This window comes from Coenobita brevimanus, chromosome 44, assembly GCF_032717465.1.
Source record: "Coenobita brevimanus isolate Jiangsu-jjx chromosome 44, ASM3271746v2, whole genome shotgun sequence".
In the NCBI taxonomy this organism is placed as follows: domain Eukaryota; kingdom Metazoa; phylum Arthropoda; class Malacostraca; order Decapoda; family Coenobitidae; genus Coenobita; species Coenobita brevimanus.
Genome location: NC_136997.1, coordinates 625,010 through 641,415, shown reverse-complemented (window position 1 = coordinate 641,415; position 16,406 = coordinate 625,010). Strand labels below are relative to the sequence as shown.

Sequence of the window (16,406 nt, the reverse complement as noted above, 5' to 3'; positions counted from 1 at the left end):
ACAAAAAGCCTTTAACTCCACCCTATTGAGAAGAGCTGTATGTGGGGAGCCTCCCCACACGTGAGAGTTGTACTCCACACAGGGGCGGATAAAACCCCTGTATAGAGTCAACAATTGTGCAAAAGTAAAGAAAACGGAGTCGGCTTAGCACATCCAATCTCTTGGAAGCAGATTTTACAAGTGATGTAATATGATCTTTCCTGAGTAAATGAAACCCCAAGCATGTTCAAGGATGATGCAGGATGAAGCTGAATATTATTAAACATTAGTGGGTATAACTGTGGAAGATTTTGTCGGGTTGATAGGTTTAAGAACTGAGTCTTGGATGCATTAAAAACAACCAGATTATTTTTACCCTAGTCAGAGATACGAGCCAAGTCAGATATTAGGTGTGCCATAGCCTCATCCCTTGTTTGTTGAAGTATCTGTTGAGATGGACGTTGCGGGAACCGAATGGAAAGGTGAAGGGTGGAGTCATCAGCGTATGAGTGGATAGGGTTAGATGTACAGCTTAGAAGGTCATTGATGAATAAAAGGAAGAGAGTTGGTGATAGGACAGAGCCCTGAGGAACACCACTGTTGATAGATCTAGGAGAAGAACGATGGCCGTCTACAACAGCACCTACAGAACGACCAGAAAGGAAGCTAGCGATGAAGGCACTAATAGAAAGTTAGAAACTGTAAGAGGGCAGTTTGGAAATTAAAGATTTATGCCAGACTCGATCGAAAGCCTTTGAGATGTCAAGAGCAATGGCAAAGTTTTCGCCAAAGTCCCGAAAGGAAGATGACCAGGAGTCTGAAAGGTAGGTGAGAAGATCGCCAGTGGAGCGTCCCTGACGGAACCCGTACTGACGATCAGAAAGAAGGGTGTGATAGGAAAGATGCCTTAAAATTTTTCTATTGAGAATTGACTCGAAAACTTTTGAAATACAGGACGTTAAAGCAATTGGACGATAGTTGGAGGGTTGGGAGTGGTCACCCTTCTTTGGGACTGGCTGAATGAGCAAACTTCCAGCAAGTAGGAAAGGTACAAGTTGACAGACAAAGGCGAAAGAGTTTGCCTAGGCAGGGTGTAAACACAGAAGCACAGTTCTTGAGAACAACAGGAGGGACCCCATCAGGCCCATATTCCTTGTTAGTATTGAGGCCAGTGATGGCAGAAAATACATCAGCTGAAGAAATTTTAATGTCAGCCATGAGGAAGTCAGAGGGGGGAAGTGATGGAGGAACAGCCCAGGAATCATCTAAGGTGGAATTAGAGGAGAAAGTCTGTGCGAAGAGATCTGCTTTATCAGTAGAAGAAATAACTACAGAACCATCAGAGTAGAAAAGAGGAGGGAAGGATGATGAGGTAAAGTTGTTAGAAAGGTTTTTGGCAAGGTGCCAGAAGGAGCAGGAAGAATTTGAGTTGGAGAGTTGAGAGCATTTAGTATGGATGAAATTATTTTTACCAGAGAGAAAAACAGACAGCACGATTCCGGGCAGGAACGTGAAGATGATGTGATTCAGGGATGGGTTGATTCCGGTACCCTTTGTAGGCCCTCTCCTTGTTGCGGACAGCATTAGAACAAGCGAGATTATACCAAGGCTTTCTTGCGTTAGTTAAAGGATATGAGAAAGGAATGTATGCTTCCATGCCCAAGAGAATAACCTCCGCAAGGCACACTCAGATGGCTCCCGGCCATGGAAGCAATAATCATTCCAGGGAAAATCAAAGAAGTACTGCCTTAGGGCCTCCCAATCCGCGGCTCCAAAATGCCACAGACGACGTTTCCCTGGAGGGTCCACAGGCCGTACCGGAGTGATAGGACAGGTTAAGGTGATAAGGTTGTGATCGGAGGAGTCCAACGAAGAGAAAAGATTAACAGTGTAAGGAGAAGGATTAGTTGTAAGAAAGAGGTCAAGTATGTTGGAGCTCTCTCCAAGGCAGTCTGGGATACGGGTAGGGTGCTGTACCATCTGCTCTAGGTCATTAAGGATAGAAAAGATGTTGGCTTGTTCACCAGGTGGATCAGTGAAAGGAGTTGGTTTAGGAGGAAGGCTGGTACTATAATGTGTTAGTGTTGTCATGAGGAGGGATAGATTCAGACTGAGGTGATTTAGGAATGTGGAGAGGATGGAGGATAACAACAGGGTGCAGAGGGTGAGAGGTGTGAACATTGAGGGTAGAGTTGAGAGGTAAAATGAAAAAGACCTGGGATAAAGTGTGACCTCAAGGATAAAAGAGTGAACATAGAAGCTGCTGGAGATCAAACAGCATGGAGAGCTGCCATGAGGTGACCTAGGCCGAAGTATGCAAGTATCTTAGACCCTTTATAAATGAACAAATGAAAGGAATTTGATTAGTTCTCGTTTTCTGAGCCCGTAGGTGGGCAAAGAGGTTGAGATTGAAATTGAAGTATCTGTCTTATTACTCTGCCAGATGCCACGATCCCCTAAGGGGTGGCCATTTGTCTTTGAGTTAGCTGTTTTACCGGGAGGAGCATTAACCACCCCGCCAAACCACTTGTTGACGCGTAGGAAACATGTACGGGTTGGTTATATGGTTACCACCCAGCGTTGTAAATGGTTTCCTGGCTTACAGGAAACCATTAGGCTTGTCACTCAGTTTAAAGTCACCTGAAAAGGAAAGAAGAGTAATAAGTGACAGGAAAGAGAGGAGGACAGACACAGAAAAAGAATAATAGAGGTGAAGCAAGCAGTAGGCAGCACTACATCAAGTGAGTGGATGATGGTGGCTACTGCCTATTTAAGTGCCTCCTCTATTTTCTTTCCCTGTCTTTGCTTTCTGCACTCTGACTCACCCCATCATTAGGCTAGGTGGAAAAGATCGGAATGAAAAAAAAAATAGGATTGTTGCCAGATTTGTGTGTGTGTGTGTGTGTGTGTGTGTGTGTGTGTGTGTGTGTGTGTGTGTGTGTGTGTGTGTGTGTGTGTGTGTGTGTGTGTGTGTGTGTGTGTGTGTGTGTGTTCGAATTAGGGCATAGGCTTCACAGCCTGCTCCCGAGGCCCAGTAGTCCTCCTACCACACACCTGTACTGTAGATGGTTCACATACTGTTTGCATTAGCCTGACCTGAATAGGGACGTATCATTATACTCTATTGGAATAGATGCACTGGTTACTAGGCAAGTTTTGATATGAATGTTGGGCAAGAATTATGCATTTATCAGAGGCCTTACCTCTGTTGTGGCTTCATGCTGATGTGCCCTTGAATCTGGCGGACTTAAGGCTGAAATTACTCTTCTGCCGTCCATCCTCCTCCTATTAAGGGATGGGTAAAGAATATTAATTGATAGATTCCTTGATGGATGGGTTAGTTACAGCCTTCAGTTATGTCCTTCAGCATAAGATTTAACTAGTGTTGTGGTAGCACCGTCATTGTAGTTAAAGGGTTAATGAGTTCTAAAGCATATTTGTACTTCAGAGCAGTTGGAAGGAAGGGGCAGCTTGATAGCAGAGGTCACCCCTGCTATTTTTACTATTACTATTGCTACCATGACCACCACCACCACAGCCTTTGATAAAGGATAGCAACTCAGCTGGATACTAAAATGATGAGTACCTTTAAAAATGTTACTTTTAATCACCTACATAACCAGTCTGTTGAAATAACCATTGATGTGCCTAGTGGAGTGTACTACATATCAACTTGTATAGTTTCCTTCAAATCTTGCCACAGTACTATCTACCTATCTATCTATATACCAAGGCTGCTTCCCCCAAGGAAAGGGAGGTAGCCGAGACAGGACGACACACTCCTCATTTACTCATCCATTCAAACACATTCATTCGCATCTTAGCCCCAAAGGGAAGAACGGACTGATACGCACCGCACCACACCGCACAAGGGTCAACTGCGCAATGCAATCAGTGACATCCGCAGCAGGGCCCGACAGCAGAGCTGGTTTACCCCTGCCACATCATAACAGACTCATCCCCTTACCCACACCTGACCTGACTAGAGGGAGAATATCCCCTCAGGGCTGTGTCATCACTTATTCATTCACAATTTCTCTCCATTTATTTCTGTCACGCACAGCCACTCTTCCTTGCTCGACAGACACCCCTCTCCCATCCAGCACTCTCTTCACACTGTCCATCCATCCTATTCGTGGGCTTCCTCTCAGCCTTATACCTCTCACATCAGATCTAGTTATCTTTTTCACCAATTGCTCATTATCCATTCTCTCCATATGCCCAAATCATCGCAACACCCTCTGCTCAACTCTACCAGCCATCTCCCAAACAACTCCAGTTCTCCTTCGCACTTCATCATTTCGCACTCGATCCATATGTGTCACTCGACACATGCTCCTCAGACACCTCATCACCATTACATTCAAACTTTTCGTCTCTGCTACACCCATATTCCATGTTTCAGCCCCATATAACGCAGTCGGTACCACAACACCCTCATACAGCCTTCTCTTTACATCCATTCTCAGCGAACGACATCTAAACTCTTTTTTCATTCCTCCCAACACCTTTCCTACTTCATTTATTCTAAACTTCACTTCTGCATCTTTTCTTCCATCCACAGCAACATGTGACCCTAGATATTTAAAACACTCTACCTCCTCAAGCAACTCGCCATTCAAAACTATATTTATCCCCCTACCATCTACCAACCTCATACACTTCATCACTTTACTCTTATTCTCATTTACTTTCAATTTCCTCCTTTCACACACCCTTCCAAACTCCTCTACCAACTGTCTCAGTCTCTCCTCTGAATCAGCCACCAGTGCAGTATCATCTGCAAACAGCAGCTGCTTCAGATTCCACTGTCGACCATCAACATTCACTAGACTCAGACCTCCACCTAAAACTCTTGCATTCACCTCCCTTACAACACCATCCATGTAAATATTAAACAACCAAGGCGACATCACACATCCTTGTCACAGCCCCACTCTCACGGGAAACCAATCAGTCACAGCATTTCCCACTCTTACACACGCTCTACTATTTACATAAAAACTTTTCACCCCTTTTAGTACCCTACCATCAAGTCCACACAATCTTAAAACAGTCCACAAAGCCTCCGTATCAATTCTATCACACGCTTTCTCTAAATCCATAAATGCCCAAAACACATCCTTGCCTTTCGCTAAATACTTTTCACACACTTGTCTCACCGTACACACCTGATCCACGCATCCCCTCCCTCTCCTAAAGCCACACTGCTCATCACCAATCACTCCCTCTGTACCCTCTCTAACTCTCATAATTAACACTCTACCATACACCTTACCTACAACACTCAACAGACTTATACCCCTAAAGCTAGTACATTCATACCTATCACCCTTGCCTTTATACAACGGGACCACACAAGCACTTGTCCAGTCAATTGGCACCATACCTATCACAAAGCACACATTCAACAATCTTACTAATCAGTCAACAATAGTCACTCCACCACCCTTCAGGCATTCCACAGCACATCCATCCATACCTGCAGCTTTCCCTGTTTTCATCTCCTTTACTGTCTTCTCCACTTCCTCCTTCGTGATCAAAGAATCATTCAACTCTCTCAACACATTTATTCCTTGCACCCTTCCATCTGTCATAATCTCAGCCACCCTTTCCTCCTCTACATTTAACAATCTTTCAAAATACTCTGCCCATCTCTTCTTTACTGCATCCATCTCAATTAACATCCTTCCATCCTCTGCTTTTACTCGTTCTTCCTTCCCAGACTCTCCCTTTCGCACCCTTTTCACCTCCTTCCAAAACATTTTATTATTCTGTTGAAAATTCTCTGTCAGCCGCCTACCCCACCTCTCATCTGCTGCCACTTTAGCATCACGCACAGTCCTTCTCGCCCTATTCCTCTTTTCCTTATACCTTTCATATGACATCCCATCCTTCCTCTGCAGCCACGCTTCATATGCACGTCTCTTCTCAGCCACAGCCATAGTTACTTCCTCGCACCACCATTCACTTCCTTTTCTTACACCACCACCCACACGTCTCGCACCACACACCTCTTCTGCATGCCCCGCCACAGCACTGTTAAACAACTGCCATTCCTCCTCCACACTGCCATTTTCCCGATCTTTCACTGCGTTCCACTCATCTTTCAATTTCTCCTGATACTCTATCTTTTTCTCTCTTTTATCCAACTCACTCACTTTCAAAACCTCCCTGCCACACCTAACCCTCCTAGCTCTCACCCATCTCTTACGTACTCTTAACTTTCCCTCCACCAGGTAGTGGTCAGACATACCTCCACCCTCCCCTCTCAGAACTCTCACATCCAACAATCTTCCTATTATATTCCTAGACACAACCACATAGTCCATCAAAGCTCTATCAAGAACCCTTCCACCCTCCTGTCTCACCCATGTATACTTATATATATCTTTCTTCTCAAACAGCGTATTTCCAATCACCATCTCTCGCTCAACACACATCGCTATCATTCGTTCCCCATCTTCATATCTTCCAGGCACACCATGCATACCAACTACACCTTCAACTGCTACATTTCCCACTCTAGCATTCAGATCTCCCATCATTACTACATTCACATTCGCTCCAAAACTCTGCAGACACTCATCAACATCATTCCAGAAAGACTCTCTCTCTTCTTCATCCCTTTCACTACCAGGCCCATATGCACTCACAAACACCCACAACTCACGTTAAAACTTTGCTTTCACTCACATCAGTCTCGATGACACCGTCCATTCAATCACACACTGCTGTACTTCCGGACTCACTAACAAGGCCACACCTTCTCTTGCCCTTCCACAGCACTAGCTTTTGTTAATTGCTAGTTGGCTGCAAAACTTGCCTCAATAGGTGTTGGAGAGTTAGAATGCACTAAAGCGTCGTTAAATAGCTTAGGAAGCTATATTAACAAGAGTATTGCTGAAATTTTTTATAAACTCTGACTTGCTAAATGGAAACACCTACAGTTGGGGTAGGTAGTTAATGTGAAGGCTAACAACATAGCTCTGGAAATTATCGTTTTTGCCCCTACCACCTTAAATTTCATTCTTAACTTTTCTCTGTACTTTTAATAAACTTTGGAGACTTGAAACAGGAGGTTAGTTATAGCCATTATTACCCCTTTACTAAACAAAATATCCCCTAAGCTGGATAAAATCACTGGGGGTTGGAAAGAATGTATTAAAACAAGTGACAGGGTTCGATGGGTTAAACCAAAGTCAGCTAAATACCTCTTCGTTTGAAAGGAAGCTCCCTAACACATCTTCCTTAGCTACTTATTCTAGGGACAGTAGTGTTGTGATAGTAAAGCCTTGTCTTCCATGTGATTGCAATTTTCTCATTTCATTGGTACCTTTAACTTCATGACATAGATTAAGATTTTGTGCTATTTTTCGGGTGATTCTTTTTACCATAAACATTTTTAAATGGAAGACATGGCTTTCATTAAGCCCATCAGACCCATGGGTCCTTTCTAAGTGGTAAAACTGCCTGGTGGTAGCAAGAATAAAGCCAAAAATACTTAAGGAAGAGCTGCTAAGAGGGTTAACGAATTTGAAGTATACCTCAGTTTGACTTCATCCCTAGACCCATTTGAAATTTGATTGAAGTGAATTGCAGGCCTAAGTTCCCTCTCTCATGAAGTCCACCATCGTCCATTCAGTGGATAGGGAAGAAAAGGAATGCTTCTATAGCCAGACAATTAAGCTGCTCTCTTGACAGGTCCAACACATGGAGATCATCGGCTTCTCCTTTTTAAGTAGGTTCATTTAAAAAAATAATAATAATTAAACTCCTGCCTGTGACTGTTTGGTTCTCTCCAACAAGAAGAATATGTTTTCACCCCTGTTTGTTTGTAGCAGGACTACCAAAAAACTAAGAGAGTTTGGACCAAATTTGGTGGGTAGATATCACATGTCCCAAGGAACAATCAATTAACTTTTGTGACCGATCCGGATCATATTACAGATTCTGGATCCGGAAAACACTTCTTGTGAAACCCTATACATCACTGATGAGAAAACCTAACTCATTATGAAGAGTGGTTTGGAAATTACGTTGCCCTTGTCGGAGGGATGCGCCTCTATTTCCGCCTGTGACTGTTTTGTTCTGCCTGTGACTGTTTTGTTCTGCCTGTGACTGTTTTGTTCCGCCTGTGACTGTTTTGTTCCGCCTGTGACTGTTTTGTTCTGCCTGTGACTGTTTTGTTCTGCCTGTGACTGTTTGTCCTTCTGCCTGTGACTGTTTGTCCTTCTGCCTGTGACTGTTTGTCCTTCTGCCTGTGACTGTTTGTCCTTCTGCCTGTGACTGTTTGTCCTTCTGCCTGTGACTGTTTGTCCTTCTGCCTGTGACTGTTTCTCCTTCTGCCTGTGACTGTTTCTCCTTCTGCCTGTGACTGTTTCTCCTTCTGCCTGTGACTGTGAATAATTGTTTCCTGCCAGTGACAATCTCTTAAATGCATTGCCCAGGCATCTTACGATGAATGGATCATGACTTTGTTCATTGTTTTTTTTTTCTACTGTTGTAGCTTTTCTTCATGTAATTTGGACTTTACAATACTGTCTCTAGGATTACTTTTAACCATTTTAATTTAAGAACATCTAGAAACATTCAGAGCAATAGACAGATAAACAGATAAAGATGCACACAGGGAGTATGGTGGATTATCTTGGATTATCTTTAGGTCTATTTGCAGTATTTACAGTTCTTACCTTCAGTTTAAAAAGAGTCTTAAACCTAATCTGTAAGTATGAAACCCACCTGTTCTTTGGGCATCATCATCATCATCCTTTCCCACCCCAAAATGGGATGACAGTCTCTACCAATAAAGTTGTGGAAAAATTGTGGCTATGATGGATAATGAGATGAAGTAGGAGAGTGAGATGGAGGGATCGAGGAGACAGGATGAGGTGGAGGAATTGTGGGGAGAGGTATATTGAGAGAGTTGTGCTCTGAGTTGGAGAAAAGCCAGCTTGGTGACAGGAGGTGAAATCAAGGCAGTATGGGGAAGCTGTATCAAGGACTAAGGCGTTTGGCTATTAAGAGGAAAAGAAACTCCTTCCGCCTTTGCCATGCAGTCCTTTCCCCACCCCACCCTGCCTATATTCCTGCTATAATCCTTTCATTTTACTCTCATTACAATCACAACACATCCCATCCATTTCTCTTCAACTAGCATGACCACTCCACCACTTTTCTTCCAAAATAATTTATACCTACAATCCTTCCCAAGAATCATCCTAGCTTACCCTCCGCTGAACCTATAACTTCTCATAAGCAACAAACATCTATCAGCCTCCTGGCCAAAGTCTCCACTACTTCCCCACCTTTAACTTTCAACTTACCTACATTCCAAGATGCCATTCTGAACCCCTTGGGTGGTTTGGATGCCTCAGGCTTGCTTTTTACTGTTGGCTTTGATTTAGTCATAATAGGTAAGTAAAGGAGGGGATGGACCACCAGCCCCGCCCTCCCACACAGCTCCAAGTCTAGGCAGGGGGTCAAGAACCCATATTGCAGTGGCCTCATGGGCACCCTGACAGCACAGCCACAGGGACACCCTCCTAGCGCGCATTGGCACTGTAACTGTCCCGTTACTCTGGTAGGCAATCCACTCCTCAGGCACCTTTAATGTTCCTGTATTTCCCCAGGCAATAGGCTGATGCTGGAGAGAGAGGACAGAGAGAATCAGCAATGGAGATAGTGATGCTAGGGAGAGAGGAAAGACATTATCAGAGCCGACTGAGAGAGACCAGAGGGGAGATGGGTGCACCAGACAGGACAGGGCAGGTTACAGGTTGTATTTTTCTTTGTATTCTCTTCCTTTAGTGTGTGATGTGTGTATTGTTCTAGAGAGAGCAGGGTAGAGAGGAGCAAACAACCTAGAGATGGAGATAGCTCACTTAATTCGCTGATAAACTTTAATAATACCTGAACAATTTTGTGACACATGGAACTTTTGACAATTTTAGATAACCCTAACTCCCGTCAGAGTAACTTAGCATGCTGCCATCATAGCAACTAATGTACTTTGTAAATATCCATAGCACTTGTGAACAATTGAAAGAAAATTTAAGGTAATAAAAGAATAAGTTGTATATCAAGTTTGGGCATATGGAGAGAATGGATAATGAGCGATTGGTGAAAAAGATAACTAGATCTGATGTGAGAGGTGTAAGGCTGAGAGGAAGACCACGAATAGGATGGATGGACAGTGTGAAGAGAGCGCTGGATGCGAGAGGGATGTCTGTTGAGCAAGGAAGAGTGGCTGTGCGTGACAGAAATAAATGGAGAGAAATTGTGAATGAATAAGTGATGACGCAGCCCTGAGGGGATATTCTCCCGCATTTGGTCTGATCAGCTAGTCAGGTCAGGTGCGGGTAAGGGGATGGGTCTGTTATGATGTGGCAGGGGTAAACCAGTTCTGCTGTCGGGCCCTGCTGCGGATGTCACTGATTGCATTGCCCAGTTGACCCTTGTGCGGTGTGGTGCGGTGAGGATCTGTCCGTTCTCCCCTTTGGGGCTAAGATGCGAATGAATGTGTTTGAATGGATGAGTAAATGGAGAGTGAGTCATCCTGTCTCGGCTACCTCCCTTTCCTTGGGGGAAGCAGCCTAGGTATATAGATAGATAGATAGATCAAGTTTATTCAACGTTTTATGGTACGGTTAGTAAGACCATAAGGAACTGGGTAAAAATCCATAGATATAAAACCCACATATCAGCTTTGAAATATTGAGAGCCAGTGGAGTATGGTATAAACTCCCTTGCTGTGAAAACCCATATTTCAATTAGAATATTCAGAATTAACAGAAAGATTACGGAAGTAGACCTTCCATCAAACTTTATTTGGCTAACTATAGTAGTTTGTAAAGTTATGGCAGCTTGGTTCATAGTCTCGTTCGTTAGGGAAACTTAACACCTATTCTTTACTGATTTATTTTTGGATATGGTTGGTTAATATCCTTTTGTATGCTATTAATGAAGAGTATGGCCACATTGCATTTATGTAACACAGAATAGGACAGTAAAGTGTATGCAAAATAAACCACTTGAGAAAAGATGTTAGGGAGCTTCAATAACCAACGAGAATACCAGCTCTTCAGTCCCAGGTCCTGTTTACTGCCATGTTAAGTGACCCCCTCAAATATCTTCACCTTGGCTGTATCGACCTACAAAATGTTAGCTTCAGAGTGCTAAGTGTTTCTTGCTACTGCCAGGCTATATCATGCAGCATAGAGCAGATACTGGTGATGCTCCTGTACTCTAGTCCTCCAGGTCGTCTTTTATCTCTTAGTTACTTTTAGCTATTTTTATTTCTTAGTTACTTTTGTCTCTTAGTTACGCAGGTGTATGCTTTATATAACAGCACTATTTAGACTCTTTACCCAGATGCCTTAATCCCGTATGGGGTGGCCACAAATAAATCGCCCCATGTCGCCCGGTCCCCTGCCATTCCACTGCCCTTCTCCCACCTTACACTTCCTTCTCATATACCTCACTTCATACCAGCACTATCCCATGTTTTATTCTAGTAGTCTAATTATCTGGATTCTTTATCAATTTCATATATTTTTATCAAAGCTCTTTTTCAGAGCTGTTCAATTACCAGTGTATACAGAAAGTCCTCATAACTTGGGTCTGTAGAGGAGCAAAGATATCAAAAGTTCCATTACTACCTATGGAACAGATTTGCCAGCTTTGTGATAGAACGCACTGGCAGAAATACACTGCGGTGGTTTGGCTTTGTGGAGAGGATGTAGAGTGGCAAACCAGGAGTGAGTATGTGAGTCAACGGGAGGGGAGACAGAATGAGATGGAGGATGGAGCAGAGAGGTATATAAGGGTGGAGGTGTAAGCTGGGAACAGGAAAGGCATCAGAACGGTAGGAGACAGGGCAACATAGAGGGCATATGCTTGTGGCCATGGAGACAGAGCGAGAGATGGAGTAGAGAAGGAAGTGTAAGTTGGAAGGAGGGCAGCGAAATAGCAGGGGATAGGGCGACATGGAGGCTATTTGTTTGTGGCCACCTCTTACGTGATTCAGGCGTCTGACTGTTGATAGATAAATAGATAACAATAGAGTCAGTTTCCCCCAGTTTTGTAAGTTCTGTATAATGAGTGTATACAGAAAGTCCTCAAAACTTAGGTCTCACGTGGAGCAGAAATACTGTGACAAGTGTCCTTGTTATCTATAGAACATTGCCATGTGTGGAGGATGGAGCATAACAGACTAATTAGGAGAGTGTATGTGAGTGAGGCGGTGAGGAGGACGACGAGGAGGAGATGGTGGGAGACATGAAGACTGTTAGGAGGAGGCTGGCTGTGTTATCAAACCCACTCTAGGTAGTTTACAAGCGGTGCCCTTTTATCCAAGCCATTATCAGTGTAGTTAATGGTAATTTCTTTGACTTATGCTTTAAAGGAGACCCAAATACCGATTCCTTTGGCACCTTTTGCACTGTCATCAAAGCCACTCTACGTTCCAGGCTTATTTCATAGTCATCCTTGCCAAAATCCATCAGGGTCTTCCTATTAAGTAGACATTGTCCCCTTATCAAAGCTTATTACAGCTCTGAATGTGGCCCAGATACATAATACTCTACTTCTTCGTGACGAGCATCGTATTAAATTAGTCTCAAATGTTCCAAGTGGCTCTGGAGATATCGTAACAACTCTTCCTTAGCGACTTAATACAACTTATTATATGCAACACAGCTCAGTCTCCCCTTGTTTATCATTGGTACCAAATAACTAAAGTACAGTACCATTTCTTTCAAAGTCCAAAAATAGATAGTTTTTTTTTTTTTTTTTTTTTTTTTATACTGGACTTCGAAATAAAACCCAACTCCTTACACGCCCTCACCTTATGCATATGTCCTTCGTGTCTGTGTGTATATGGGTATGTGTCCGTCTGTGTGTGTGTGTGATAGTGTGTGTCTGTCTTAGAGTATGTGCGTGCCTTAGTTTGTATGTAGCAGGTCACTACAGACAAGCCACAATTATTATTAAATATTCGTCTAGTCTCCCAGGGACTGAACCCAGGTCATCTCATTTAGCAAGCCAACGATATAAGACTCGGCCATCACGGGCACATTAGGTGTAGATCGGAAACTTCTACTGTGTTTTCCTAAGTTGTTATCTGCGAAAAAACAAGATAATATTAAAGTGTAACATGCAGAATAAGCTCTTGAGGAAGAGTTGTTACGATCTTGAACCACTTAGAATACATAATAATTTAATGCTAGTCACGAAGAAGTAAAGAGTGTTGTATATCTACTTATATACAGTATAGGGAGCAAAGAAAAACAGGACTCAGTGTACTTTTCCTCTTTTTTATTTTGAATAATTTACAACACTCTCCTCACCTTCCCTGTGTTATTTTTATTTACCGTATGTGCCAGGCTGCTGTACACTCGGCTGGATCAAATTGCCTGTTGTCAGCTGTAAAGAAATGCTAGAGATATTTCACTCATACGGAGGTTAATGCTGACAGTGTATTAGTTCTCCAAGGCTCCTATGACTCACTCTCAGCTCAGTAAAATCATCTGGTTTAACTGGAATGTCACTAGAATTGTCCCGAGCATCAGGGGGTTAATAAATGCCTAAGCTAACCCTCTAAAACTCGGAAGTAATCTATGTCCCTGACGGGGGTACTATGCTGTTTGGCTGGGAGAGATTCAAAGGAGCCTGGGAGAGATAATACGATAAACACTCACTTTTCATTCATTCATTGCCAGACGCCATGTATCCCACACGGGGTGGCCAAGGGCTTAGTGTTAATTGTTTTACAGGGAGGGGCACTAATCCTCCACCAACCCCACTTGACACGTAGGGATGCCAACAGCATCTGGTGTTCCCAGGCGGTCACCCATCCAAGTACTAACCAGACCCAACGTTGCTTAACTTCGCTGATAGGATGGGAAGCGGTGTACTCAACGTGGTATCACTTTAACCTGGCTAAAATGCACTTGCCATCTCCCCATCTCGATTTCTGACCTGTAGCAGCACATTAACACTAGAATACGATGCTAGTCACGAAGAAACGCTATGAAGTGGATGCAGGACTGTAGTATTGTCTCACTCTGCCTCTGAGCTACAGGAAATAACCTACAAAAGGACGAACAATTCCACCCAGTTAATCTATCCCTACGACTCAGCATTCAAAATAGAGAGAGAGAGAGAGAGAGAGAGAGAGAGAGAGAGGGCAATTTCAGGCCAAGTTAGAGTAAAATGGGAGGTGGCGACCGCTTGACTTCTTCCCGTCGCAGTAATGTAGCGGTGGCGCCATCTAATGTGTGGAATGCGGGAATTCTATTCCCATCTAGCACGAGGACGCATCAGTTTTTTCGAAATAGGGGGGGTTTGATATAAATTTCACTGAGGCCTTTTATAAGACAAGGCTACCCAGAGCTGAGTAACATCGTCTGGAGGTATCAAAATTAAAATATAAAACGCCTACATGATATAAAAACATCTGTCCACCTCCAGGACTCGATCCGAGGCGTTTAGAACAGTTCATTCCATCTGCTGACGTCAATTTTTACTCTCACTCTTTGCCAGGCTTCAGACGATTTCCTGCAGCTTAAGGAAACCTTCTCAGGTTGACGGGACAGAAACAGTCTTCATTAACCCCCAGACTGGGAACGACTTATTTATTTTGCTTATTATCCCAACCCCACTCCAACCCCATTGCACCCAACCCAACCCCAATCCTACCTCTCTGCACCCCACCCAACCCCACTCCAACCCTATTGCACTCCACCCAACCCCGATCCTACCCCACTGCACCCCACCCAACCCTGATCCTACCCCACTGCACCCCACCCAACCCCGATCCTACCCCACTGCACCCCACCCAACCCTGATCCTACCCCACTGCACCCCACCCAACTCCGATCCTACCCCACTGCACCCCACCCAACCCAGATCCAGTTTGATAAGTCTACTGATGAGAAATGTCTGCAGGTAGAAAGAAAATGGGAAAAAATCTGATAGATATTAAATAAGGGTTTGGTAGGGTAGGGTAGAGTAATGTAGGGTAGAGTAATGTAGGGTAGAGAAGAGTAGGGTAGGGTAGGGCAGGGTAGGATTGAGAAGAGTAGGATGGGGTGGGGTAGGGTAGGGTAGGGTGAGGCAGGGTAGGATAGGGTGAAGTGGAAAAGGGTAGGGTAAAGGAGAGTAGCGTAGTGTAGGGTAGGGTGGGTTAGGACAGACTGAGGTGGGGTAGGGTAGGGTAGGGTACGGTACGGTAGGGTAAGGTAGGGTAGGGTAGGGTGAGGTAGAGTAGGGTAGGGTTGTTAATAAGGATAGATAGGGAGGTATTTAGGTAGCCCCGTGGATAGATGAAAAACCAGTGGAGAATCGTTGCTACCAATATCAAGTGGTGAGACGTTGGCTAGCTTGTTGTGGGATTAGGTTTTCTCCGTCTCTCTTGCTCGTCTGTCTCTCTTGTTTCGCTGGTGAGGGATTGACACTCATGGGTTACGCGGCTTTACTGTGACAGTTATATCGTGATGAGATGGACGGAGTAATGTAGCGTGACGACTAACCCCCTACACTCCCCTATCTCCTAAGTCTTCCTTCTGCCTTCTATGATTCTTTTGGGCTCTCTGCCTGCTATAGCTGCTGTTCCAGGATTATATACTGTACAGCTCGGTGGGTGTGGGTGTAATGTCTGCTAGCGTCTGGTACATTTCCATTCACGTGGACTAACCAACTAGAGCTGGTTACCCCATGTGTTTGAATGTCATGAAATTCTTGGTCATCTGGGACAACAGGATCGTTTGATATGCATCATGTGCATTGACATTCCGGATGAGGAACTGTGTATGTCTCCACCAGACACTACGTTTTTAGCTAGTGTTACACATTGTGATATGACATATCAGTGCCTATATATTAATGCCTGTAGGGTAGGATAGGGTAGGGTAGGATAGGGAAGGAAAAAATAGGGTAGGGAAGAGTAAGGTAGGGTAGTGCATGGTAGGGTAGGGTAGGACAGGGTAGAGTAGGGTGGGATAGGGTAGGGTAGGGTAGAGAAGGGAAGGATAAGGGAGAAGAGGGTGAGGAAGGGGAGGGGAAGGGAGGGTGAGGAAGGGGAGGGGAGGGGGAGGGGAGGGTGAGGAAGGGGAGGGGAGGGGGAGGGGAGGGGAGGGGAGGGTGAGGGAGGGGAGGGGAGGGTGAGGGAGGCTTACAAAAACTTCTTAGCTTCTTGTAGTGTGTTTTGTAGATCAGTTATACATATATTAGACTCGTGGACGAGCGGTTGTTATACGTGAGTAGTTTTGTAAGTAGATAATCTTCGTTCCCTTTGTCATGCAATGACAGGAGAGGTAAAGATTAGTAGGCTATGGGACTATTTTTATTTGTCTTGGAAATATTAACAAAGTCTCTCACACACGAGTGAAGTATAGAGCCCCGCGAGCTACCTCCTGTCTGTCTGT

At 44.2% G+C, this 16,406-nt stretch overlaps 1 pseudogene; it reads right to left on the bottom strand.

Moving 5' to 3' along the window:
• Positions 1 to 13,798: 13,798 nt before the first annotated feature.
• Positions 13,799 to 13,917, bottom strand: LOC145398265 (5S ribosomal RNA; annotated as a pseudogene).
• Between the last annotated feature and the right edge of the window lie 2,489 nt (positions 13,918 to 16,406).